The 26,851-nt window shown below is 46.3% G+C and overlaps 1 long non-coding RNA gene and 1 pseudogene across 5 annotated transcripts in view; both read right to left on the reverse strand.

Annotated features, from left to right (window-relative positions):
* Positions 1 to 1,022: 1,022 nt before the first annotated feature.
* Positions 1,023 to 26,851, reverse strand: part of LOC119864450 — an 87,448-nt gene continuing 61,619 nt past the window's right edge. For 3 of the 5 annotated variants that reach the window (XR_005386843.1, XR_005386842.1, XR_005386846.1), the window contains 3 exons: positions 21,351 to 21,427; positions 7,585 to 7,743; positions 1,023 to 1,043 (listed from right to left, as the gene is read on the reverse strand). This is a non-coding gene — a long non-coding RNA (uncharacterized LOC119864450). Of the gene's footprint in view, positions 1,044 to 7,584; positions 7,744 to 10,244; positions 11,641 to 21,350; positions 21,428 to 26,851 lie in introns of those variants that run through there. The other 2 variants (XR_005386845.1, XR_005386844.1) reach the window with 2 other exon arrangements.
* Positions 15,958 to 18,642, reverse strand: LOC119878411 (annotated as a pseudogene).

The following is a 26,851-nucleotide window of genomic DNA, read 5'->3' on the forward strand; positions in this document are numbered from 1 at the left end:
GAAATGATAAAGATTTTTCCCTATCACAGTAACAAAAACATATATTCACGTTGTGTTTTTTGAACTGCTCATCTTCCTAAAAAAATTAAGTAATGAGGAAGGCCATAAGATGGCTAGGAAAACATAAACTGTAAGAAGCAAGAGGTTCATTTCCCTTAAACAAAATTCCCAGAAAGCAGGCAAGAAAAAAAATAAAAGACCTCAACAATTGGAAAAGTTGGGGAAGGAGGGGAAAATCTGAAAGCAAGCAAGATGAAAATAATGAAAATACCAGCTGACATAAACAGGGATAGAATGCAGTCTAATCCCCAGACTCCTGAGCAAGGACATATGCAAAATTAGCACGGGAACACAAAACTACAACAGAAAGATGGTACGCGTAGCACCGGGACCAAGTATTAAACAAAGCATATCGAATTCAGAACTTGCTCATCAAACTGGATTAATTCTCCCTTTTGACGAAATGCATTTTGAGTTCAGGTTACGTCACAGGAATATTTTTATGGAATGACTTTAAAAATGTAGAGAAAGACTCTGATTCCTCTGACTCCCCTTAGTGAAAGAAAATCTTCGAATGCTGCTAAAGTTAATTAAAAACCATGAGGGAGGGATCCCTGGGTGGCGCAGCGGTTTAGCGCCTGCCTTTGGCCCAGGGCGCGATCCTGGAGACCCGGGATCGAGTCCCACATCGGGCTCCTGGTGCATGGAGCCTGCTTCTCCCTCTGCCTGTGTCTCTGCCTCTCTCTCTCTCTGTAACTATCATAAATAAATAAAAATTAAAAAAAAAAAACCATGAGGGATCGATGAAATGAGAGATTCAATACAGACTGTGACATTCTGGGCCAAAACTGAAGTGTCATCAAAAAGTAATGGTTTTGGTAGACCCTGGCTAACAAACGAGAAAGGATATCAAACACAAAGACTTTTTTTTGTCAAGAATGGTAACACTGATGAGAGAGAACCTCAAAGTGACATACATACATACCGACAACTGAGCATGTATATTCAGCGTAAAGACTCACCAGAAGCAGGTGTCCATGCCTCTGTGGACAAAAAACAAAACAAAACAAAACAAAACAACTTTGGTTAACAGATCAACACACATATTAAAATCCAGACACTATAAGTTCTGGCACAGAGGCTGAAGCACACATTACATGAGAACACTGTTGCTGTCTCTATCTGGTGAAACACAAAGGAGTGTGAACCTCGTAAATGCAGTTTTGGGTATCAAAGTCCAACTGACTCTTTGTAATGTGCTCTGGCTTTGCAATTCTCAACATAGCAGGTGATAACCTGATATAGAAGCGAATACTACCGTGACTTCGGTTAGCTGCATGTGAGTTGTTTAAATATCAGAAGGTGAAGTACGACAAATTAGGAATAAAACACAAATTTATGGAAAGGGTGCTTCAAAGAATGAAACCTGGATAAAACTCAAAAGCAGGAATCCTCCCAAGTGATCCTTTGCTACAAAATTAATTCACATTAGTGGAAGGCTTTGCTATGCCCAGTGCTGGGAATGTTTTTGTCCTGTCGGAAATAGTTCACGCAAAATACCGAATTTCCATATTTCACCGTTATGTCCTGTTGTTTTGCTCAGAAAGAGCACCAAATCTCTGTGCTTAATTTAAAATGAATTACAATTTTGCTGGGGGTTTAATTGCTAAGTAATTTGTTTGAACAGTTTAAACCACTTACAATTTTAGTCAACATAAAAATTTGTGGGCAATCATATGGGAAAACTCATAAAACCACAGCTAAATTCCTAGGGATCAAAGTATTATAGACTGAAATAGCCTTTAACTAACAAATGATCATTATGATTGGATGTCAACTGCATTCCTATATTGTAATTCATTTGCATATGTAAGAAAAAATAGAAAACCATTAGGCCAAGTAAAGGACTAAAAATTGCTTTTAAAGCAGCAACACTATGCAAATCTAAACAGAAATTCCAAACGTCCTGTTATTCTTCTGGGAGTTCAGAGCAAAAGTCGTTCTTACGTAAAAACGGAATTAAGGTTGAGAGCCCACAAGACTTCCTGACGGTGCTTCGTAAGTTAGAAAATGAGCCCATAGATAGGAGATCGTAAAGACGCTTTTCTTCCAACAGAGACGGCTTCCTTACTGCTCACCCAGTTCCTGACCTCTGTCATGAGCTAGTGAACCCCCAGAACAAAGCTGAGAACAAAACCTGGGTTTCGATACGACTCCACAGTTGAACTCAGAACCAGATTAAAACCAGGGCTTACGAGAGCTTTCCCGCTGTCAGATTCAACCGTGGGTCATCCCTAATCCCGCCCCAGACCAGCGAGAAGACAGCAAGCTCCCATCCTTGCAGGAGTGTGCCGTGGAAGCGTCACAAGCCAGAGACAGAGGGGTTGTGTCCCTCAGAGTGAAGCTACAGGAAATGGTTTCCTTCTTTTCATTTTTTCGTTCTTAAGGAACTTTCATAAAACAGCTCTGAATCATGCAGTCTCCTTTAAAAATGTTCTCCTCATAAGGAAAACAGAAGAAAAATCAACCACCAAAGGTCACACTTGAAAACGCAGAACTTCAGAACTTGTGGAAGAAACACCTGTAAGACCTCTTTCTTTGTACCACTTCATGCAAAGTTTCTCATGAGAAATTTATGTACTGGTTTGTGTTTTATGAATCAGACCTGAATAAAAAGAGAGACTTCTGCCATGAAACTTAAAGGGTAAGAAAATCTCCGTGTGCGTGCCACTCCCAGCATCATGAGTCAGGTTTTTCCCCTCCCCACGCAGACTGTTCCAGAGTCTCACCTCAATCCCCCCTACTGGTCCTTACAGATGCGCTAAAATGGATTACCACTGCAGTGGTTTATCAGTCCTCCTCCGATATCCATAGAAAACTAAAGAAGACCAAGGAGGGTCCTCAAACTCCCATTCCCGACCTGGTGAAAATGGCATTTAAAGTCCTTAACACCCGAGAGGAAGTGGCTGAACTTAAGAGGCAGGCCAGGCTCCAGCAGAAGGTCCAACTCCAGACCCAAGCGTCGGTGGGAGCCCGCAGAAAGGGGGAACCAACCGAATCCCACCTGGGGCTTGCTTCAGATGTGGCACCGAGGGACAATGGGCCCATCAATGTCCCAATCCCAAGGAGCCAACGCGGCAATTCCCTCAATGTGGAACGATGCGCCACTGGAAATCCGCCTGCTGGGTCTCGGGGGATCCTTGGCGCCTCCACACAGAGGAAACCCTGAGCCGGGAAGTCCAGCCTTTCAACTACTCGGATTGGATGATGACTGACGGGGCCCAGACTCAGACACCCCCTAAGCCAGGCCAAGCCCAGGGTCCTGCTCCAGGTAGCAGGGAAGCCCATCTCTTTCCTGTTGGGCACGGGGGCGACTGACTCCATTGTGCCTTCCTACTCGGGGGCCAGCTTCCCCTCTCCAGTAGCCGTGATGGGAACTGATGGCACCTCCTCTATTCCACGGACTGCCCCACTCCTCTCTTGCAGCCTGGATGGGTTCTCCTCCTCACACTCCTTCCTTAGAATCCCTTCCTGCCCAGCTCCTTTTCGTCGAAAATCCTGACATCTATCCATCAGCTTCTCCTCGGCTAAGTCCGGCTACCCTCCTACTTACCCCCTCTACTAACCCAGAACCCTCCCATTCCTGCTCTCAACTCCTGGAAGAGCTGCCCCCTCCACATCCAGGACTTTAGAATCAGCCCTTCCCTAACCCTGACCAAATTCTCTTTGTGGCCAGAGACACGCAGCATAGGCCATCGTTACCCTAGATGCCATCCTAGAGGCAGTTCCCCCCTCCTCGGGACAAGCTCTCGGAAGGCAGAACTTAGAGCCCTCACCAGGGCTCTTCGCCTGTCCAAAGGGCAATGAGCTACCATATACACGGACTCCAAATGTGCCTCCATCATCACACATACACATTCTGTCCTCTGGCAAGAGCAAAGGTTTCTTACAACCAAGGGAAGCCCCATAATCTATGGGCCCCTCATTTCAAAACTACTAGAGGCCCTCAGCCTTCCCACTGAAGTAGCCATTGTCCACTGCCATGGACATCAATCCTCCATGGACCCGGTGTCCTGGGCCAACAACAAAGCTGACTCAACTGCCCAAGCCACTGCCTTAGGCTCCTCATCAGCTCCCCTCCTCTTCCTCAACACACCACATTCCCCCTCTTACACAGATGAGGAAACTCACACACTAAAAAAGATGGGAAGAATAGCCGGGGAGAAAGACTGGATCTTCATTCAAAAGAAACTCGCTCTTCCAAACCATTTAGCTCCTGTGATCATTTCAGACATACGTCAATCCCTACACATTGGTCCCAAGGCCTTACACCAGTTCCCAGGATTCCACTATCCACATCTCCAAAAGGTAATTGGAGAGGTGCGTTAGTCTTACAAAACCTGCTCCACTGTAAATGCTCAAGGGGGAATTCGCAGGCCAGGACCCAATCACCAGCTCCATGGCTACCAACCTGGCAAGGACTGGCAGCTTGACTTTTCCCACATGCCGCGCCATAAATCCTTTCGCTACCTATTAACCTTAGTGGACACCTTTACAGGCTGGATAGAGGCTTTTCCCACAGCTCGGGAGATGGCGGATGTGGTGGCCACCATACTCATCGAACAGATCATTCTGAGATTCAGCCTCCTGGAGATCCTACAATCTGACAACAGCCCGGCTTTCATCTCCAGCATCACCCGGCAAGACTCCGAGAGCCTAAATATTACCTGGAAACTCCATATCCCATATCACCCCCAGTCTTCGGGTAAGGTAGAGTGGGCCAACGGCCTTCTCAAAGAACATCTCACCAAACTTACCCTTGAAACTCCACCTGTCCAGGCCAACCCTCCTCCCGCTGGCTTTAACAAGGCTCAGAGCCACCCCTAGAGGGCCATCGGGCCTAAGTCCCTTTGAGCTTCTCTACGGGGTGGCCCTTCCTGCTCACTTAAAATCTTCCATCATCACCTCCTCCTCTCCTATCTTACTTACCTACCTTCCCTAACTCTTCTAAGAGCCCTCCTGTGGGCCCATGTGGATTCAGTCACCCCTACTCCAGGAGCACCCACCTACAGGCTAACCCAACTCAGGACCAGGGCCCCTTCTCCTGGATAAAACTTATCCAACAAGGCACTTCCCTCGCCAGCCTTTCCTGCATGGGCAATCTGTCCCACTGTTTTATCTGTGCCGCTTTAGGCAAAACTCCCCTTGTGGCCATTCCCCTCCCCAAGTGCATTCAGCTGCACCAGCCCCGCACCCACACCTCCAGTGCCTGCCTCATCCCTCTCTCACTAATGTTGCCCTATTTACTGACCCTCTCAACCATCAATTCCCCTTCTGTTATTCTGCCCCTAACTCATCCCTGTGCAACGTCACCCGGTCAAACGTCACCTCTCATCATGCTGCTATTGCCTGATTCTTTTGGTGCCATGGCACCCTATCTCAATCTCTCAATACCTCTGCCTCGCTCCTGACTGTCTCCCTAGTTCCGCGATTAACTATCTATAGTCAGGCAGAAGTAGCCCTCCTCATCAGCCCCCTGGAAAAGCAGAAACGAGTGATCTTTCTCCCACTGGTTGTCAGGGTCTCCCTGGCCTCAACCCTGGTGACCACTGGGTAAGGGGCCCTTATTCTACTCTGTAGATTCCTCCAGGGACCTATCCGAGAGGCTTCAAATGGCTATCGAGGCTTTGGCAGAGTCTTTTGCTTCCCGACAACGCCAAATAAACCCGGTGGCCCAGGTAGCTCTTCAGAACCGACGTGTCTTGGACCTCCTCACGGCCAAGAAAGGAGGAACTTGTATGTGTCTCAATGAAGATTGCTACTACTACATCAACGAAACAGGTGTAGTTGAAAGCAATCTCCACGTCCTCGCCAAAGTTCGTGAGTCTCTCCAAAGACAGTATCACCCTGTCGACCCAACTACACCCCAATGGTGGCAGACCCCACTAACCATATGGCTCCTCCTCTCTCTAAGCCCACTCCTAATCATTGGCATACTATTAATGGTGGTCCCTTGCTCTCTCTGAATCATCAAGGAAGGAATCCGCGAAAGATCTCGGTTATCAGTCAACCAACTTGTTTTACACCCCTACGCTGGCCTGCCCACCTCCGACAGGCACCACGACGCCCCTAAATCAGCAGGAAGCAGCCGGATCTGAATCATCGCCCCATTATAACATAACAAAAAGATCTGAATGTTGGGCTGGGGAGACTGGGGACCTCAAAATGGCTGACCCCAGGCCAGCAACCTCCCAATAAGGCCGCCTTGCGGCCCTACCCTAACTGAGCACCCAAAGACCTGTAACCCTTGCCCTAATTGGAATGCCGCCCCGCCCCCATCTTCCAGAGGAAAACTCTTTATAGACCCCCCCTGCAGTTTGCTTGGGTGTGACTCCCCCCCTCGCTCTCTCTCCCCTGCGGGCCTCAGAACCTAGCCAGGGAGCGCATCCCATTAAAAGCCTGTTTCAAACAAAATAAATAAATAAAAATAAAAGCCTGTTTCCACCAACTTTTGCCTGGCCTCTCTCTTCCAGTTCACTACCAATCAGATTAAACCTGACAAAAACCATGGTCCTTTTGTACCAAACTGCCACTTAAAGACTGTGACAGCTAATCTCTATGTTGTTAGGAACTATATCATTTCAATATGTGTGAAACTGGCAGGGACATAAATTCCAGACATCATTCACTCTTGGCTTTGAAACAGGCTCATGGTATCTGGTATTAGGCAATGTTCTTTGGAATTTGTAGATGAATCTGACCACATCTAGCTTCAGACGTGGAAAAAAAAAACAGATCTTATTTAGCAAAGTGATAATGCAGTGTTTTAAATACATCCCAGCTTAGATGACACACAATACTTTTCTCAATGGTTCCGGGGAGCCTCAGTCATTGTGATTTGATAGCACGCAAAGTCAATGAGAAACAGACACGTGGAATTTGAAGCAGAAAGGTACGGTCTTTCTGGATCTTCACATTTGTTTCAATTTCTCACTAATGACTCCTCAAGGCCTTGAATACATGAGTCACCCTTTTAGGCAACTACTATGATTAAAAGTAAGAGAAGAGCAAGTAGGATGTTACCTATTCATTTGGCTGAGTCTTCGAACTCTAAGAGACGATGATGAGACCACCAGTCCATGGGGTGTCAAACTTAACAATGCAGCATAGGCAACAAGAAACTGCTCGACCCAGGAGTAGATGTGAGTGAAGGCTCACCGGAGGAATCATTCTATACCATAATCGACAGTCTGTACACGTCACTGCCTCGGGCTTGGCTCGGCTTCATCTGGTGCACGTGTTGGTCTCACCCAGGAATTCAAGAAGGGCACTGAACACTAGTGATGAAACTGCTCTGCAAGGATATTCTGATTGTTCCATCACATGGGCCTCTTAACAATCCTAGCTTCCCAAACTGCATTCTCAGTGTGTTTCTCCAAAACAATGAGGTGCCACCCTTTATCTGAACTCTTGAATACCACCTCTGCCTGTGGCTGTCCTGTTATGGGGACACCTTTTGCAGCTGCATGCTTTCCCCATTTCTCATTGTGTCCCCTGCCAAGTTTGGACCCCTAGAATACCTACCCTGTCCTGTGTCCAGGCTTGCCGTGTCGGTGATTCATTCACATGGACATTCTGCTGTGGGCTTTGTTCTCTCGGGGCTCACGATATTTACATTCCTTCCCAAGCTTTGCTGTAGGCCAAATCCTTGCTCCTCACCTGGTCCCATCTGGTCTACCCAGACTCAAAAAAAAAAAATCACAACCAAAAGTCAAAACAAAGGAGGAGCAGGTGGAGATTTTTCCAAGCCGAGACCCTGAAGACGAGAACTGAGGAAGACGGACTCGACATTTACTGGTGTGAGGATGAAAAGAGATACTCAGGATGATGGATATTACACACCATCTCACAAGCTTTCCGTGCCTGAAGTGTCTAGCCCGTTGTTCATTCCACGCAAAACTGTGAGACTCAGGCACTCTTTCAGAGCCTTCTGGGACAATATGGGACAACATGTATAAAATATGGGATGATCACCAAAATGAACCCGATTAAACTCAAACAATGGACTTAATTTTTTTTATCATCTCCTTTTAAAAAGATTTATTTATTCATGATAGATATAGAGAGAGAAAGAGAGAGACAGAGACACAGGAGGAGGGAGAAGCAGGCTTCATGCTGGGAGCCTGACGTGGGACTCGATCCCGGGACTCCAGGATCGTGCCCTGGGACAAAGGCAGGCACCAAACCGCTTAGCCACCCAGGGATCCCGATCATCTGCTTCCTAATCCCCATCTCCCTACAAAGGTGGTCAATGATTCATTATGTTATTATCTGTTTCTCACCCCAACATTTCTATCTACCTGTATCCATCCATTTGCTGATGACTGAAACCAGGCAGCCATATCTGTTTCTACATCTAACCCATGACCGTTCTAATTTAAAATATACTTTTCATCCATCTTATTATTTTCTTCTCTATATTCAGCACCCAGGTCACATTTATATGTCCCATTGTCATCTCTCACTAGAACTAATATCATTGCATTCTGGCTAGCCTTCCCACTTGTAACTCAAGTCTTTTCAATTTTTTAAAGATGACTTTTATCTCTTTGAGAGAGACCATGAGAGAGAGTGCATGAGTCGGAGCGGGGAGAGGCAGAGGGAGAGGGAGAAGCAGATGCCCCACTGGGCAGGGATCCTGACCTGAGCCGAAAGGCAAAGGCTCAACCGACTGATCCCCCCCACACCAGGTGTCCCTAACTCTGTTCTTTTCTGAATCGTTCCCAAACCCACAACAGGTAGCCTAATAGTGAAAGCCCCAAACATCATTATGTTGTTACTTTGCTTATTAGTTCTCTTCAAAGTCTTCTCTTTGTACCTTGGATGAAATCAAAACCCTCTGAGCCAATAAATCCTGGTGTGATCTAGTCCATGCTGACTTTAGTCACATCTAATGCTGCTCTCCTATCTATCTATTCATTATGTTCCACCTTCCCTGACCATTTTTTCAATCTTTCTCAATCTTGGAGACTCCCATCAATATTTTTTTTACATTCTTCAACATCTCAATGGCTATTAAGATTTCCTATGTAGGAACTTAGCCTTAGCCTTACAACATTCATCACATATGTTACTTCTTTAACGGGGTCTTCCCTGAACCTCTAATTTAAGAGCTAGTTCTCTCCATTATGATATTTTATGGTACATTGTCATTTTCTTTCATAGCACCTTTCCCACGTTTCTTGTAGGCACTTGTCAGTATGAATATTTCTAAAGTGACTGTCCTCTGAGTAGGCCGTGAGAAAGCTCCATGGGAACATGGGTCTTTTGCTTTCTACTGTATGGCAATGCCTGGTACAGGGACTGCAATCATTGGCACTCAATATATCTGTCCAATGAGTGAGTGGAAATTCTGTATCTCATAGTTTATTTGTTCAATTATTCAATAAGCTATTATCTTGTGTAAAGCATGGTCTTCACCTCATTGGGTACAGCAGAGACAAAGAGATGCAAAAGTGCCTGCTCTGGTGAAGCTTCTAGAGTGGGAAACCAGTAATTAGCAACGAATACAAAACATCACATCGCATTTTAGAAAGAGACATGTAGCAAAGAAAAAATGGAGCAGGACAACGGAAATGAGGGGTGCCAGCGAGATGGGATTTACAGTTAGAATAAATGATCAATGTAGGCCTTCATGAACAGTTTACCTCTGGGAAAAGACTTGAAGCAAGTGAAGGCTCTCTAAGAGAAATTCAAGTCAAAGAATTTTCTAGGCAAGGGAATGAGCTAGAATGAGTCCAAGAGTGGGAACTTGTATGGGTTTCTGAGAAACAGTAAAGGAAGATGCAGAGTGGTCAGGAAGGCAGACATAGAGGTTGTGATAAAAGAGACAAGGAAGGGCAGACAGATCACGTAGGCCTTTTGACCACCATCCCCACTTTGGCTTTTACAGTGACTGAGCTGAATGAGCCTTCAAATGGTTTCAGAAGAGTTATAGGATCTTACTTTTGCTTTAAGTGGATCGAGATGGCTGCTCCATGTAGAATCTCACAGCGGGGCATGGGGAAAGGCAGGAAAACCCCACAAAAGGCTTCTGAAGAATTCAGGCAAGAGAAGATGGTCACTTGAATTAGTATCTAGCAGTGGAGATAATAGAAAACAGCTGGATTCTGGATCTATATTGAAGGTCAAGATAAAAGGTTTTTTTTTTTTTTCTGATGCACTGGATGGGGGTTTGAAAGACAGCAAGGAATTAAAGACAACTCTGAGGTCTGGAGGCTGAGTAACTGGGAAGACAGCCTTGCAGTCAAGTCACAGGGGTGAAGAATACAGAGGAGTATGTGTGGTGAGATCATGTTTATTTGCAGAAACTGGAGGAGAGGTTACATGAGTAGTTGGATATACAATTCAGTGGGAGAATGACAAATGTGGGAGGTGTCCACCTACAAACAGCACGGAAGGCAGGACAGGAGATGATCTCACTCCAGACCCGGCCCCCACCCCGGAGTGACTATAAACAGAAAAGACCAATTGCCATGCACCACGCCTCGTGCAAAGCCTCGTGCCCTTGCGTTCGGGTCGCGCTCAGGTGGGCCTTACTCCTCAACTTACCAGGATTATGGGAAATATTTCAATCTGACACATATAATAAGCATGATGCATAAGTAGGTAGCCATTTAGGACAGATCTCTCATTGTCAGACTCTTAACTGTGAAATGAATAAATTAAATTTCTTCTATCAGGTAACATTTTTATTATCATGTATATTTTCTACTTGCTAAGAAAGAAAGCAATGTGCAAATATTTTGTGGTTTAAGTAAGTATCTACAGGAATAGCCATATGGTGTGATGATGGCTAGAGGGCCTCACAGATCCTACTTTCATGCAGTGCACATGCCTCCCAGGCACAACCGTACAATCTACATTAGAGAAAATATAGCATTTGAATAACAAGAGATCACTGCGATAAACTGGGCCCATAAGGCTTATTATAAACATCTTCTAAATATAAATTGCTCTTCGAATTCTATCCTGTAGGAGGAATAGAGTTTTTCATGCAAACCAAAGAACGTCATAAAGCCGACTGGCAGACACCTAAAACCCTTATCATAGGAACTTAGTTTTTAGTGATCTCTAAATTATTACCCAGAAATACAGTTTGGATCCTAATAACTAACTCATTCCAGAAACATTCACCACGAGCTTCATGTGGTTTCCGACACGCTCTGACGCAGGCGCTGATGACACAGCGATGGGCAAAACACATCAGGCGACTGCCCCCATCCACAGGGTTTGGTCTTCCTCCGCAGGTGGAAGAGACAATGACTGAATAAATCTGTAACATGTCACAAGGTGGCGAGCACCACGAAGAGCGGGCACGCAGGGCAGGGGATCCGGGGCGGGGTGGCTGTCGTGTAAGTCCTGCGCTCAGAGATTTCCAACTAGATTATACTGTATGAGACTGGTTGACGACTGTCTGCTATTCAAGCACACATAACAGAACAAAGGCCCATGGAGTGAGGAAAGGTGACCCAGCTTGGAAAGGGCAATCGTGGAAACAGACACCAGGTCTTCTAAATTGCCCTCAGAGATCTTTTCCTGCTAATGCAGTAGAGAGGGGCAGCATTCCTGTTCTGCAGACTAGGAGTAGGAGAGAGAGAGAAAAAAAAAGCTCATTAGCCTTAGGGACAACTGCTGATGACTGTCTAATGATCACAGTTTAATAAGTGGGATATATATATAGTAAGAGTACAGTTGTTACTTGAACAACATGTGTTTGCATTGTATGGGTCCACTTCTTTATACAGTACAGCACCATAGATGTCTTTACTCCCATGATTTTCTTTTTTTAAAGATTTAGTCATTTAAGAGAGAATGAGAAAGAGTGTGTACACGAGTTGGAGGGGCAGAGGGAGAGAATTCCAAGTAGACTCACTGCTGAGCATGAGTCCCGATGCAGGGCTTGATCCAGAGACCATGAGATCATGAGCTGAGCCAAATCCAAGAGTCAGGCACTTAACTGACGGCATCGCCCAGGAGCCCAATGGCTGCACCACCCAGGCGCCCCTCTTCCTTATGATTTTAATAACATTTTCTTTTCCCTAGCTCACTTCATTGTAAGATACATATTAATCTACTGGTTATATCATCGGTAAGGTTCCAATCAACAGTGGGCTACTAACTAACAGTCAAGTTTTGGCAGAATCAAAAATTATACGTGGATTTTCAGCTGTGCTGGGGGATGCTGTCGGGACCCCTAATCCCCACGTTGTGGGGAGGTCAGCTATATTCTAGTGAATTTGTAGTTCTTTACGGTATTACACTGTCCAATTTTGTCACTTCTACAAAAACCTGAAGCAGAGAATACAATGTTCATTGAAACCTGTTTCAGTAACTAAATTTGAGCTACTGTTGATGAAATTGAGTACTGTATATTTCCTGTTATGAGAGTATCTCATGCGCACGCATGCACACACACCATCCCTACAGAGCCTTGTGTGCCACTCGATGCCAGAGAAACTTCCCTGTTTTATCCACAAAGTTCACATTTCCAAAGCCAACCAACAGCACTGCACACATGGACTAGCGGTAATAGAAGTGAGGGATGTCTCGGTCCAGTTAGACCAGAGGAGTGGCAAACATTGTTGCCGCCAAAACCAACGGAAAACCCATTTACAAATATGACGGTCACAAATGACACTTCCCTACAAAACAAAAGTGGCACATCCTGCTGTCTTGTCCAAACTCTCTGTGGCCACAACCAATCGAGAGCTTCCAGCTTTCCTGCACTTGCTTGCTTCCCTTACGTTTGTCACCTCAGATACATGACTTTTCTTTTTTGCAGCTCAGGTTTTGATTTTTTGGTAACTTCTAAAACTTTCTAAGGTTTGGTTGTATTGATTTCTTCAAAGAATATTAAAACTTTCTAGCTAAGGATCTCCTACAAATGACTGTGTTGTCTTTACTTCAAATAATTAATAAACTTCCTTTGTACTTAAGAGTCATTAGGCACACACACACACACACACACACAAGAGTCATTAGGCACCATGACAACCCACTGGTTAGTTCTCAACATTTTGCAATTCAGATCACTAGTCAGCTTTCTTCCTGGTCTTCAGACCTGCTTCAATACAACAGGGAAGTATAAAAACAACTTTCATCAGTGAAAAATCCCTAGGAGTTCAGGATTGTTGCACTCTAATGGATACATGGAAGCAAATGTGTATTTCTAGAAATCAATGAATTTATGACTATAAAATATACAGCACCTGTAAATTGAAGAGCTTCTTCCTCAAAAATATAGCCAATAAAAAAGACAGTGCATACATACAAAAAAGCCTTAAATAATAAGGGAGGAAAATAAGTAGAACATGTTAAAAAGCTGGCCAAATGAGAGAGGCATCCTGCCTCTCAGGATGGTTTCCTTATCTTTTACTGCATTTTATAAATGTCATAAAATAATGATGATTTTTTTTATTGGAGTTCAGTTTGCCAACATATAGCATAACACCCAGCACTCATCCCATCAAGTGTCCCCCTCAATGTTCGTCACCCAGTCACCCCACACCCCCACCCTACCTCCTTTTCTTCCACCCCTTGTTCATTTTCCAGAGTGAGGAGTCTGTCATGTTCTGTCTCCCTTTCTGATATTTCCCACTCATTTTTTCTCCTTTCCCCTTTATTCCTTTTCACTATTTTTATATGCCCCAAAAGAATGAGACATTATAATGTTTGCCCTTCTCCGATTGACTTACTTCACTGAGCGTAATACCCTCCAGTTCCAAATGATGACTATTTTACAGGAGAAAAAAACACTTTTTTCTTTAAATTAAGAGGTATCACACTGGGAGAATCCTTTCAATGACTGGGAAAAAAATACGGTCACACAATACAGTTTGCGAACAGCAGACATATACAATGCCTGTTGTCAACTTTCTCCATCATTAACCCCATGACAAAACTCTTTTAAAAGTACAAGGGGAGGCTACAGAAGGAGTTGCTTCCACCTGTATTCCTGTTTGCAGTTTCTTCCTCATGTTTGTCAAGACAGAAAGAAGCATTTTTTTTCTTTTCTTGCTTTTAAGTCTTTAGTTTAAAAAAAAAAGGCAAACCTATAGGATTTTCAATTTTTGGTGACAGTCATGGAAATCTGGAGACTCATGAGTTCTACGACTAGGGTTTCTGAACTGAAATTAAGAATTCAAGGATTACAGTTAAAGTCTCAGAGCAAAAGATATGAGGCTGAGTATTTTTCAACGAAAGCCCAAAGAGAAAAACAGAGGCTGATGACAGAGAAGAGCTGTGACATAAACCACAGATGATGTCGGAATTGTGATTTCTGTTAAATCTTGCCATGTATGCATGGATGTATGTACAGATACACACACATAGATCTCCGACAGTTCTTGTTCCTCAACGGTTATGCTCAAGGTTTGGTGGGGGGGGAACCATCATTCTTTGTCTTGGGATATTTTGCTTACTTTTTGCTATGAATGGACATAGAAAATTAAGTATAAAGATAATTTACAGATTTCAATTATAAAAGAAAATATCACCTTTTTAGTCCATAAAATCCAGACACCTACTGATAAAGCATCCTAGGAGAATCATCACTAGAAAAGTCCAATGGGACACACGGAAAAACTGCACGTTAACTACTTCCAAAGACAAAATTATTTTCACACTTTCTAGAGGTATTCAATATTTAATGTTGATGCCTGATGGAAAGGTCTTAAGTACTACAAACACTCAGACATTGTAGAAAAGGATGTAGTACTGCCACGTCTACCATCAATTCTATCTAAATAAGTGCTATTTTATGGTGTTAGTTATTACTGTATATAAAAGTATTGAAGACCAAGATTCTTTGGACATATTCTTACAGTTTCCCCAAATGTGTAAGATGGCAATAGGACTTTTTTGAGCATTTATTTTTTTCCCTCCTGATTCACTAGCACCTCTCAAAAATAAGCTCTAGAGAATCATGAAGTCCATTCAATAATTTCCTACTAAACACCCTAAATTACATATAAGACCACCATGATGATATAGATCTACTCAGATTGTCAAGGAATTATTTAACTTAGATTATGAGCAGCTACATTTACCAGTGCTTCCAGTCTGGGACCTCATTTCTAAGTGTGTGAGTTGGTTCTCCTGTTTCCATAATAACCAATTTAACAATCAGCTTGGCAGTCAACTACTTTAGAGGTAGTTTCATTAATGTTAGCCCTCTTCTCATTTATACATGAATCGACTGATACTGTGGGACTACTTATTTTTCTAATATACTTGTAAAAGGGCTCTGAATTCAAAGTAACAAACCTTCTGGAAGAATTAGCTCAGGCTCTTTTGTTTAAACTCAATCTTTTCCTTGTAGAACCTCAATGTATATTTTAGAATTTTCTTCCAATACTTTAGGACTCACTTAAAGTTCTAGTCCTAATATGACAATCTCCTTTTGTTGCTGCAAGGACCTAGAAATGCAACAAAGTTATGAGCTAGAAGTTTTTCAGTTTTTGAATGTCAGTAAAAACCAAAAAGAAAAGGAAACAATTAAGAAATTCAAGAAATTAAATTGGAATACAAAGTGGTCTTCATTTCACAGGACTCCCTCTATCGTTAATCCTCACGAGAATGAAGGAAGCTACTCCCTTACTGTATAATGAAAATTGTGATTTTTGTAATGCTTTTTCCAAATCAAAAAGCTCTCAAAACTAGTTCTTTCTCTCTCCTCTTTCCTGGTTTTGGGTAAAAGACTATTCTTAGTAGATGATCTGGTACATAATGAGCACTGCTGGTTGGCTGCACACACACGTACAACAACATGAACCCAACAAGTAGACAAACATCACTCTCCTTTCACGGCATTTGTCGTTTCTAATGGCTGAGTAATATTCCATTGTATCATAGACCACAGATTCTTGTTGTTGTTGTTGTTGTTTTCTCAACTTTATTGAGGTGGTGGGGGGAGTCAGGGAAGGAAGAGGTGTGGACTTGAAGGTTTTTGTTTTTTTAATGCAAAATAATTTATTTTGTGTTTGATACCAGATGAGACGATAAGGGTGATGGTGCTCATGCCCATACGCCGGCTCCAGGTGAAGTGCTCTAGGCTTCGGGCTCACTCTGCTACCTAAGAAGGTCTTTCTCAGCTTTAGCTCTACACAATGCTTGTGACTCAGCGCCTTGCAGGTTTGGGCATTATGGAAACTTTCACAGACTTGCTGAAGGGGATGGTGCCCTCGATGCTGGTTTCCACCTGGGGTGACACTTCGCCACCGTCAATCCAGGGGGATTTGGGAATGCGGGAATTGGAGTTGTAGGCCAGCAGCAGCCTCACATCCACCTGGCATGGTTCTGTCCAGGCAGTATGGGAGGGGTACACCTGAGTGATAAGCCGGTGGCGCCCTGGGCCAGGATTCTGCAAGTCTGCCGGCTTAGGATGAATCATCTGAGCCTGGCCATCTGGATAGAAGACCTGGACCTTCACAGCACTCTGAGGGTCCTGGACATTTTCCAGGGTCGCATCGACATGCAGGGCCACAACCAATCCAGATGTAAACTGCAAGGGGTTGTCTGACTCACCTGCTGGCTCAATGATGCTGGCTGAAGTGTGTGGATCTGCTCTGGAAGGGGGAGGTGCAAGAAGGTACTCTGCCTCAGCATGGTCCATAGAATTTTGACCACTTCCACAGGTTTGGATGTCATGAGTCGGGGCATAAGGTCAAGAAGTTTGTCCACAAAGCTGTCCTTTAGGTGGGGCAAATCCGCAATAAAACACCTCTGAAAAAAGTCCACTTCCTGTAAAAAGTTTTGACACATCCCAAATAAGGGGTCAACTCCTCGAGTAGTCCGTGCTGTTACTATAAGTTGCAAGGCTTTGGCCTGCAGCCTCAGGTGATGTATAATCACCACCTGTTTATTCTCCACACCACTGTACATGAACTCCATTTGGTAGGTCTCTTCCATGATCTGTTTTGCTGCTGTGGAGGCCAAGTCACTCTGCTTCAAATATAAAGGGGCAGCCACATTCCAGAGCTTTTCTTGCAAGGCCTTGAGGAGAAGAAGCTGACACCAAAGATAGGTAGCCGAGAACTCCTAGCAGCGACTCCTGCTAGTTCAGACTGAAGTTCTCCACGTTTTTGAAGATCCTGGATGGTGAACTCCAGCAGCTTCTGGGTTCCCTGAGGGTTCCGGTGCTCTGAAGACTGTACACCCTTTCAGAGCTCTGCTGCAGGAACTGATGGGATGGGTCCTCATGGGGCGCAATACCGGGAGAAATGGCCGATGACACTAGTTTTCTACCTGGTAACCTTAAGGCAGGAACAAGATGAGAAAGACTGTCTCAGAGGTAGGCATAATGCCTGAAGGTATGATCTGAGAACAGTGCTGGCATTGTTGAACAGGTTTTAGCAGCATTAAAAATAAGAACCAAAACTGCAATGTAAGCTGGTTCATCCATGTCTGGTTCAGCTGTGTCAAAAAACGGATGGGTGCTCAGGAGCTCTGGCACCAAGGGAAGCACCAGGGTTGGATGCCGACTTCCCAGAAACTTCAAGCACTTCCATATAGAGTCCCTATCAGTAGGGTACTTGGTTAAATTTTTCAGCAGCTCCGCCAGTGCAAGATGAATCCCTTCTTTAGTCGAAACATTAGTACAGCATAAAAGTTCATGAAGAGCCTCTCGAATATCTCTGGATGAATCCTCTAACACAGCCAGGACAGTGTCAAGCTGATCCTCTCGGAGAGTGATATTATTAGAAATTTTTCTCATGCTGTGTATGGGCTGCAGATGTACTTCCTCAATTTCATCATTAAACATGTCAACCAGGAAATCAGGGCGGCACTTCTCCGCAAAAGAAGGTGAAGATTGGGCCAGCACGCAGAGAGCCTCCACAGCAGCAATGAGGACCTCATACATCTCATCTTCCAATCCCTGAACAAAGGCTCCACAAGCTCCTGACTCAATCAAGTTCACAGCTCCTGTATCTATTTCTTCTTTGGGAGCATCACCTCCTCACTTTCTGCCACTGGAAAACTCTCCTGACCTGTAAAGTTCCTTGGCATGTTCATGTGCAGTGCATTTTCTCCTGAGATCGGACATGAGCTTCTTGTCGAGTGTTTGCTCCAGGAAATGAGAACTGACTTGTTCCATTGAGCCCAACAGCTTTGCAGCCTGAACTCGAACCACCCAGGAGCCATCATTGACCATGGGGCAAATTTTTCCAAATGCATCACCAACTAAGCGAATTTCTTCATTAGGAGAAGGAATGGAGACAACGCTTTCAGGATAGAGCTGACTGACAACCCAGATAAGTTGGACTGCAGCACTGCGCCCTTGTTCATAGTCATCAGACAACAATTTACAGGCCTGATTATAAATTGCTTGGTGTAATTTCAGTCCTCTCTCATGAAGCTGCAACATGGCTTTTATAGCTGCTGTTCTGACACGTGGGTCTTGGTCACTGAAGTAATCCCCTATCATCTTCTGGACATCTCTGACAGCTAGGCCTTCTCCATCTTTTGTGACACTTTTCTCCAAAGAGCCAAGATTGCCAAGTAATTGCAGGCAATTATTTCTTACACCATGAGACGTATCTGTGAGGTGCTTCCAGGCTACATCAACTAATCCCATCTGGATAGCTTGATTCTCTGGGAGTCTGGTGCCAGTTGCAAGCAAGCTGTCCAACAGTTGAGCAAGGACTTGATGAGACTTTTTTTTTATTTACTTTTTTTTTTATTTTTATTTATTTATGATAGTCACAGAGAGAGAGGCAGAGACACAGGCGGAGGGAGAAGCAGGCTCCATGCACCGGGAGCCCGACGTGGGATTCGATCCCGGGTCCCCAGGATCGCGCCCTGGGCCAAAGGCAGGCGCCAAACCGCTGCGCCACCCAGGGATCCCTTGATGAGACTTTTCATTCTGCAGGATGTTATTGGCATCATCCATAATGCAGTCTGGTGAAAATCCTGCAGTCTTTGATAATAAACCCAACAATGATGCAATTTTCAGTCTCACAGATGGATCATTCTCCATAATAATGTTCCAAGAGAATCCTAACTACTCCTTCCACACTTTCTGCTTCAACAGGCTTTCTGGCAAACTGGAGTAGATACTGCAAAGCATCCGCTGGGAAGGGAGCTTTACACAGATCTACGTGGAGTGCTGCAGATTTACTTGGTTTTGTCAATCGCAGTTTCTTGGTTGCAATTTCCTCCTGTTGTTGCTGGACCTCCTTAGTGAATTCGTCGTACACTCGTTTCTTTAGGTGAGCCGCCATGACTTCCCGCCAGACCACAGCTTCTTGATCCATCATCTTTCGATGGACACCGAGGTTCCTTCCACAGTTTGGCTATTGTGGACATTGCTGCTATAAACATTGGGGTGCAGCTGTCCCGGGTATTATGCTGAGTGAAAACAGTCAATCGGAAAAGGACAGACATTATATGGTCTTATTCATTTGGGAAATATAAAAATTAGTGAAAGGGAATAAAGGCAAAGGAGAGAAAATGAGTGAAAGTATCAGTGAGGGTGACAAAACAGGAGACACCTAACTCTGGGAAACAAACAAGGGGTAGTGGAAGGGGAAGTGGGTGGGGGTGGGTGACTGGGTGATGGGCAATGAGGGGGGCACTTGGCGGGATGAGCACTGGGTGTTGTGCTATATGTGGACAAATTGAACTCCAATAAAAAATTAAAAATTCAAAAAAAAAGAAAATGGGCCCTTTATGTAAAATAAGCAAACATTTAACTGATGTATTCAGTAGGTCCAATAAATGGAAATGTAGGACACTAAAAAAAAAAAAAAAAACACCAGGGAAATCTTCAGGGTTCTAAAGTATGTCATTGTTTTTCAAAAGATATCCGAGTGATATAAACAGGAACACCACAAGTACAGAAGTAAAAGCTGCTGAAGGCACAGATATAAACAATTTCACTACTATGTTAAATGCCGTAGATCATCATGAGAAAGATTTAAATGCATCAGTAAATAAGAATCTTTAAGTTTTGGACACAGTTATTTTTTTAACATAAGCAAATATGCAATAATGTATTTCAAATGTGAAAAAGTACCTGTACCCATGGCCACCCTGGAGGAAGAGCACGCCAAGGGGCATGCTATCGGGATCCCCCACATGACAGAGCAGCCACCTGCCTCAGTGAAGCAACCGACTTCGGCCACTGAGCAACATCCTAAACGAAATCAAGAGCCCGCCAGAGCTACTACACTGGGGCAAGCTGAAACTTATGGGCCTGAGCAGTTTGAGCCGGGCATGGCAGTTGGTGCTGAGTGCATGGCCCGAGCCGAGATGCTAGCTGCTGAGGCCAAGCCAATTTACAAGGCAGTCACACCTCTGATTCACTGTCCCGACCTGGAGGAGCCACCTACACACTTGGCCACCCTGCAACAAGAGCTCCCCCAGGTGCCCACTATCAATGTCCCCGGCATGCCATGCCAAAGGAATCACCTGCCTCAGTGCAGCAACCAGCTTTGGCCCCTGAGCAACATCATGTCAGCAGCCCACCCCAGCTCTGAAGGTGGGGCCTGATGAAGCTTCTGGGCCTGAGGTGATCGAGCTGGGCAAGGCTGTCGGTGCTGAGTGCTTGGCCAGAGTAGAGATACCAGCTGCTGAGTTGAAGCCAATGCATGAGGTGGTCAAATCTCTGATTCACTCTCCCAACAAGGAGGACCCACCTGCAATCTTGGCCACCCTCGCAGTAGATCATGTCCCAGCGCATGCTATCAGGGTCTGCCACATGCCGGAGCAACCACTCGTCTCAGTGGAGCAAATAGTGTCCACCCCTGTGCAATATCCTGAACCACCTCAACAACTGGCCCCAGCTCCTACCTTGGGGCCTGCTAAAGCTTCAGGGCCAGAGGTGATTGAGCTGGTCATGGCTCGAGCCGAGAAGCCAGCTGCTCAGACCAAACCAATGCATGTGGTGGTAACACCTCTGACTCACTGTTCCGACATGCAAGAGCTACCTGTACCCGTGGCCACCCTGGAGGAAGAGCACGCCCAGGTGCATGCTATTGGGTTCCCGCACATGCCGGAGCCGCCACCTGCCTCAGTGGAGCAAATGACTTTTGCCACTGAGCAACATCCTGAACCAAATCAAGAGCCTGCCAAAGAGACTACAGTGAGGCCAGCTGAAGCTTCTGGAGATGGAATACTTCCAAACTCGTTCTATGAGGCCAGCATCACCTTAAGTCCAAAAGCAGACAAAGACCCCACCCGACCAAAAAGGAGAGTTATAGACCAATGTCTCCGATGAACACGGATGCAAACGTTCTCAACAATATACGAGCCAACAGGATCCAACGGTACATTGAGAAGTTACTCACCGTGACCAGGTAGCATTTATCCCCGGGATGCAAGGCTGGTTCAACACTTGTCAAACACTCCATGTGACTGATCAGATCTGCAAGAGAAAAAACGAGAACCAGATGATCCTCTCAATAGATGCAGAGAAAGCATTTGACAAAATACGGCATCCATTCCTGATCCAAACGCTTCAGAGTATAGGGATAGAGAGAACATTCCTCAGCATCTTCAAAGCCATCTATGAAAAGCCCGCGGCAAATTATCATTCCCAAGGGGGAAACGCTGGGAGCCTTTCCCCGAAGAAGATCAGGAACGAGACAGGGATGTCCACTCTCATCACTGCAATTCAACATAACACTAGACGTCATAGCCTCAGCAATCTGGCAACAAAAAGAAATAAAAGGCATTCAAATCGGCCTAGAAGAAGTCAAACTCTCCCTGTTCACAGATGACATGATACCATACACCTGGAAAACCCAAAAGACTCGACCCCAAGACTGCTAGAACTCATACAGCAAATTCGGCAGTGTGGCAGGGTACGAAATCAATGCCCAGAAACCAGTGGCCTTTCTAGACGCTAACGATGAGACTGAAGAAAGAGAAATTAAGGAGTCAACCCCATTTGGGATGGCACCCGAAAGCATGCGCTACCTAGGAATAAACCTAACCAAAGAGGTCAAGGATCTCTATCCGAAAAATGACAGAACACGTCTGAAAGAGACTGAGGAAGACACAAAGAGATGGCAAACTATTCCATGCTCATGGATCTGAAGAATGAATATTGGGAAAACGTCAACGTGACCGAGGGCAATTTACACAATGCAATCCCTATCAAAATACCATGGACTCTCTTCAGAGAGCTGGAACAGATCATCTGAAGATTTGTGTGGAATCAGAAAGGACCCCGAATGGCCACAGGAAGAGTAGCCAAGAAAACCACAGCGGGGGGCAGTACAATGCCGGATTTCAGGTTGCACTGCACAGCTGTGCTCACCAAGACAGTGTGGTACAGGCACAAAAACAGACACATCCATCAATGGAACAGAAGAGGAATCCAGAAGTGGACCCTCCACTCAGTGGTCAAGACCACATATTCGACCAAGCAGGAGAGACCATCCACTGGAAAAAAAGACAAGTCTCTTCCATAAATGCCACTGGGAATGCTGGACAGCCACATGCAGAGGAGTGAACCTGGACCACTGTCTCACACCAGACACAAAGATAAACTCAAAATGGATGAAAGATGTAAATGCGAGATGAGATTCCATCAAAACCCTAGGGGAGAACACAGGCAACACCCTTCCCGAACTTGGCCACAGCAACTTCATGCAAGATACACCCACAAAGGCCAGAGAAACAAAAGCAAATATGAACTATTGGGACTTCATCGGGATGAGAAGCTTCTGCACAGCCAAAGAGACACTCAACAAAACCAACAGACAACCTCCAGAATGGGAGAAGCTACGTGCAAATGACCCGTCGGGTAAAGGGCCAGCATCCACGATCTCTAAAGAACCTATTCAACTCAACAGCAGAGAAACCAACCATCCAATCCGGAAATGGGCAAAAGACACGAACCGAAACAGCACAGAGCAAGATGTAGACGTGACCGACAAGCCCATGACAAAGTGCGCTGCATCACTGTATTTCCATCAGGGAAATACAGATCAAAACCACAAGGAATTCCACCTCACAGCGGTGAGAATGGGGAACATTGGCCAGACAGGAAACCAGAAATGTTGGACCGGATGTGCAGAAAGGGGAACGCTTTCAAAAAGGAAAAATTTCAGAGGTAGCCATACTCACCTGATAGGGACCAAGCGGGAGGGGCGGGCTCCCGGCCAGGCTGGGGTGCTTAGGGAGGGACCCGAGAGCGGGGAGGGGGGAGGGGGGCGAGGGAACAGCCAAGGGCCTTGGGGGGGCTCCTGGGGCCCAGCGGCCCAGGCCCTCAAGCCACCGCCCCAAGGCCCTGCCCTGACATTGCAAGGTGCCTGCACCCTAACCCCTCTGAGCGCACGCACATGGGTTCGGCGGCACCTCCCTGAGCCCGGGGGGAGGGGCCCCACACCCTCCCTGAGCCGCCCGAAGGAGACCTGACCTGGCCCGTAGGAGGCCCCTCCGCCGCCCCCTCCGCCAACAGGTGCCACCACTCCTCCCCCATGTAGCCCTCTGCCCTTGGCAACCTGGCGGCCCAAAGGGTGTTGGCCCAGCTCGCCACGGGAGCGCCTCCATGTGGCCACCGAGGACCGCTGTCCCCCACCTGGTCCCTCCCAGGCATCCGCCATGCCACGAGCGAGGGCCAGATGCCCCTCGCACAGCCACCCTGGGGCCCGTCACGCCTCCCGGGGCCCACGCTGACCTGCGTGCCGGGGCCGAGGCCTGCAGAGCCACTGCCGCGAGCCCGCAGTGCGGGGAACCACGGGCCTGGAGCGGCGGCGAGGCCGACTAACCTCCTGCCCCAGTGGCGGGATCGCTGCATCTGTACCCAGCTCCTCCCGGGCCACGCCCTGGGGACTTTGGTCACGCTGGGGGTCAGGCGCCAGGGTAAGCTCCCGGCCATGCCCCGGCCACGCCCTGGCCACAGAGAGGCCCGCCCCCAGCAATAAACCTAACCAAATAGGTAGATCTATACTCTTAGAGCTATAGAACACTCATGAAAGAAATTGAAGCGAACACAAAGGAATGGAAAAAATTCCATGCTCATGGATTTGAAGAACACATATATGGCCCCTGGGCCTCGAGGCACGAGGCCGAGACACTACAGAATGCTGCCCTAGAACACACATGGGGCTTCACGCTCTCCTGGGAAGACCCAGCATCACGGGGCCCCACGACCCTGGGCCGCCCGGGCTGCCGAGCTGCGGTTAGGGGCTCAGGGGTGGCTCAGGCACCAGCATGCCCCACATGGAGGGTCCCTGGAGAAGTGCACGGTGGCCTGGCCTTGCATCGCATCTCTGCCCTGTCTGAATTCCATCACACCAGACAGGGAGACAGGCGCACCACGTCCTCAGCAGGTGCTCTGTGAGGGGGTCATTGCCCCCCAGACCCTGCTCCCCCTTTGCCTGCCACGCCTCCAATTCCCACTGCTCAGGGCTCAGGTCTTAAATCCCTCACCTGTACCTACAAATACGCTACATCGGATCAAACAAGGGAGACTGCCCCCCACACCCGCCGTGCCCAGCACACCGTCCTCCCCGTTCAGTATTCTCCTAATTCCCTGGAACCCTTCCCTCTCCAAGGACCCCAGCTAAGGGCACACCTCCAGGACCTGGTCTCTCCATCCCATCACTGCCCTGCACCGTGGAGTTAGGACAGGGAAATTGAGTCAGCCATAGACCACAGGAGAGTACCACGCTGGGAATGCTGGGCAGTGGCATCTGGTGCTGGAAGTGAGGCCAGGGCAGAGCTGGCTGCTGTTCCCACATCCTTTCTTCACCACTAGCACAACCGTCTAGCCTCTTACTTTCATCTGGGGCTCAGAGACCTAAGATAAACACCCTGTGATCCAGCCTGCTCTTGCAGCTAGATGTGGCCCAGAAGACAGGGGGTGAAAGGTCATGTAAGAGCTTCTGGAACGGCTCTTAAAGATGGCCTATTCTTCCTTTTGTCCCTCTGTTGCTGGGGACATGGTATTGATGTCCAGCCCTCTACCTACCATCTTGGTTAACGAGGATGAGGGCCACACACCAGCAGTGGCAGATCAGTGAAGAGATGGGAGACTGGGCTGGAAGGGCTGCATGGATCAGCCCTGCCACCTCAGCCATAAAGAGGCTCTCTGGAACCCGCACATGAGGGGGAAAGAGTGTTCACACTTGCATAAACCACTGTCATATGAAATTCCTAAGGACAGGCTGTGGCTGTCCTTCTGACCAGGGGCTCAGCATCAGCTGCACCCACGAGATTAGGGATGGTCCCTAAAGCTGACACACATAACCAAGAGTAAAAGCACACAACTTTCCCATAGGGAGCAAAGTGCCATCTGGCAAGATCAAGCACCCATCCCCGATTAAAAACAGCAAAACCTGGAACAAAGTAGTTTTCTGACATCATAAAGATATTACCTGCAATCCACGTCCAATCTCAGACCCAGCCCGAAAGCCCCAAGCAGAAGTAAACGCTGCATCAGGAGCCGACAAGCCTGATGTGTTCTGACCAGCAAAATAAAACACAAAGCCAGAAATCCAAAGGACAAACTCATGAACGTGGATCCTACAATGTCTCCCAGCATCCTACAAACATTACTACATTTAACTTGACTACCAAAACGTGACTTAAGATAAATGTATTAGGGATGCCTGGGTGGCTCAGTGGTTGAGCATCTGCCTTCCAACCGGGGTGTGACCCTGGGGTCCTGGGATCAAGTCCTGCATCGTGCGGGCTCCCTGCAGGGAGCCTGCTTCTCCCTCTGCCTCTGTCTCTACCTCTCTCTGTGTCTCTCATGAATAAATACATAAATAAAATCTTAGAAAAAAAAAAGAAAATCACGCAGCACATGAGAACCGGAACGATCTCAACAAATGAATAAAGACAATCAATAGACAGCAACAGCATGATTAACAGAATAATCACCATACCTAACGAGATTTTAAAGCAGCTAATGTAGGAATCATTCGATAAACAGCCACAAACACACCTGGAAAAAATGAAAGAAGAAAAAGGAACCAGCAAAGAGATAAAAGATACAAGAGAGACTCAAATACAAATGTTGGAGCTGAAAAAAAAATCAAATAAAAAGCTCGACAGGTGCAGAGAACGGAGAGCCTAGTGAACTTGCAGGCGGAATGACAGAGATAGCCCACATGGATAAAACAGAGCAGAGACTGGGAAGGAAATCCCAAAAATACAGTGACCCATAGGACCGTAACAAAAGATCCCACATTCATGTCCACGGAGTCACCAAAGACGAGTAAGAAAATGGCTACAAAACTTCAGAGAATTAGTGGATGAAAAGACCCCAAATTTGACAAAAGACCTAAATCTCCACACTCAGGAAACTGGAAAGACCCCAGTGCAGAAAAACCGAAGAAATCCACACCAGGACACAACACAGTCAAACGTCCGAAACATCATGACAGGGGATGAGGCCGAACAGTAACGGGGGAGTAACGGTGCCTCTCCCACGAGAAACACGGTTAGAATTACCGCAGATTTCTCATCGGGGATCATGGAGGCCATGAGATGGTGGCCGGCTTTTCTAGTGCAGAGAGAAAAGAACTGTCTACCCAGAGCCCTTCAGGAATGAAAGAAATCAAGAGGGAAAAGTAGGAGGCCTTGTCACCAACAGACCTGCCCCAAGAGAAAGACCTGTAACCAGAAAGAAAAGGAGAAAAGGAAGCACCTGGGCATAGGGGAGGAAAAAATAACATAACATAAGCAAAAATATCCATGAATAAAATTTACTTCCCTTCTCTGCTACGTGCTGGTTGAAGCAAGTCACACAGCACTGCCTGGTGTGGCTCAAATGTATGCAGAAGAAATATTTAAGACAGTGATGTTGCAGGTGAGGCTGAAGGCCACGGAG

This window comes from Canis lupus, unplaced genomic scaffold (genome assembly GCF_011100685.1).
Source record: "Canis lupus familiaris isolate Mischka breed German Shepherd unplaced genomic scaffold, alternate assembly UU_Cfam_GSD_1.0 chrUn_S1596H1786, whole genome shotgun sequence".
Taxonomy (NCBI): Eukaryota; Metazoa; Chordata; class Mammalia; order Carnivora; family Canidae; genus Canis; species Canis lupus.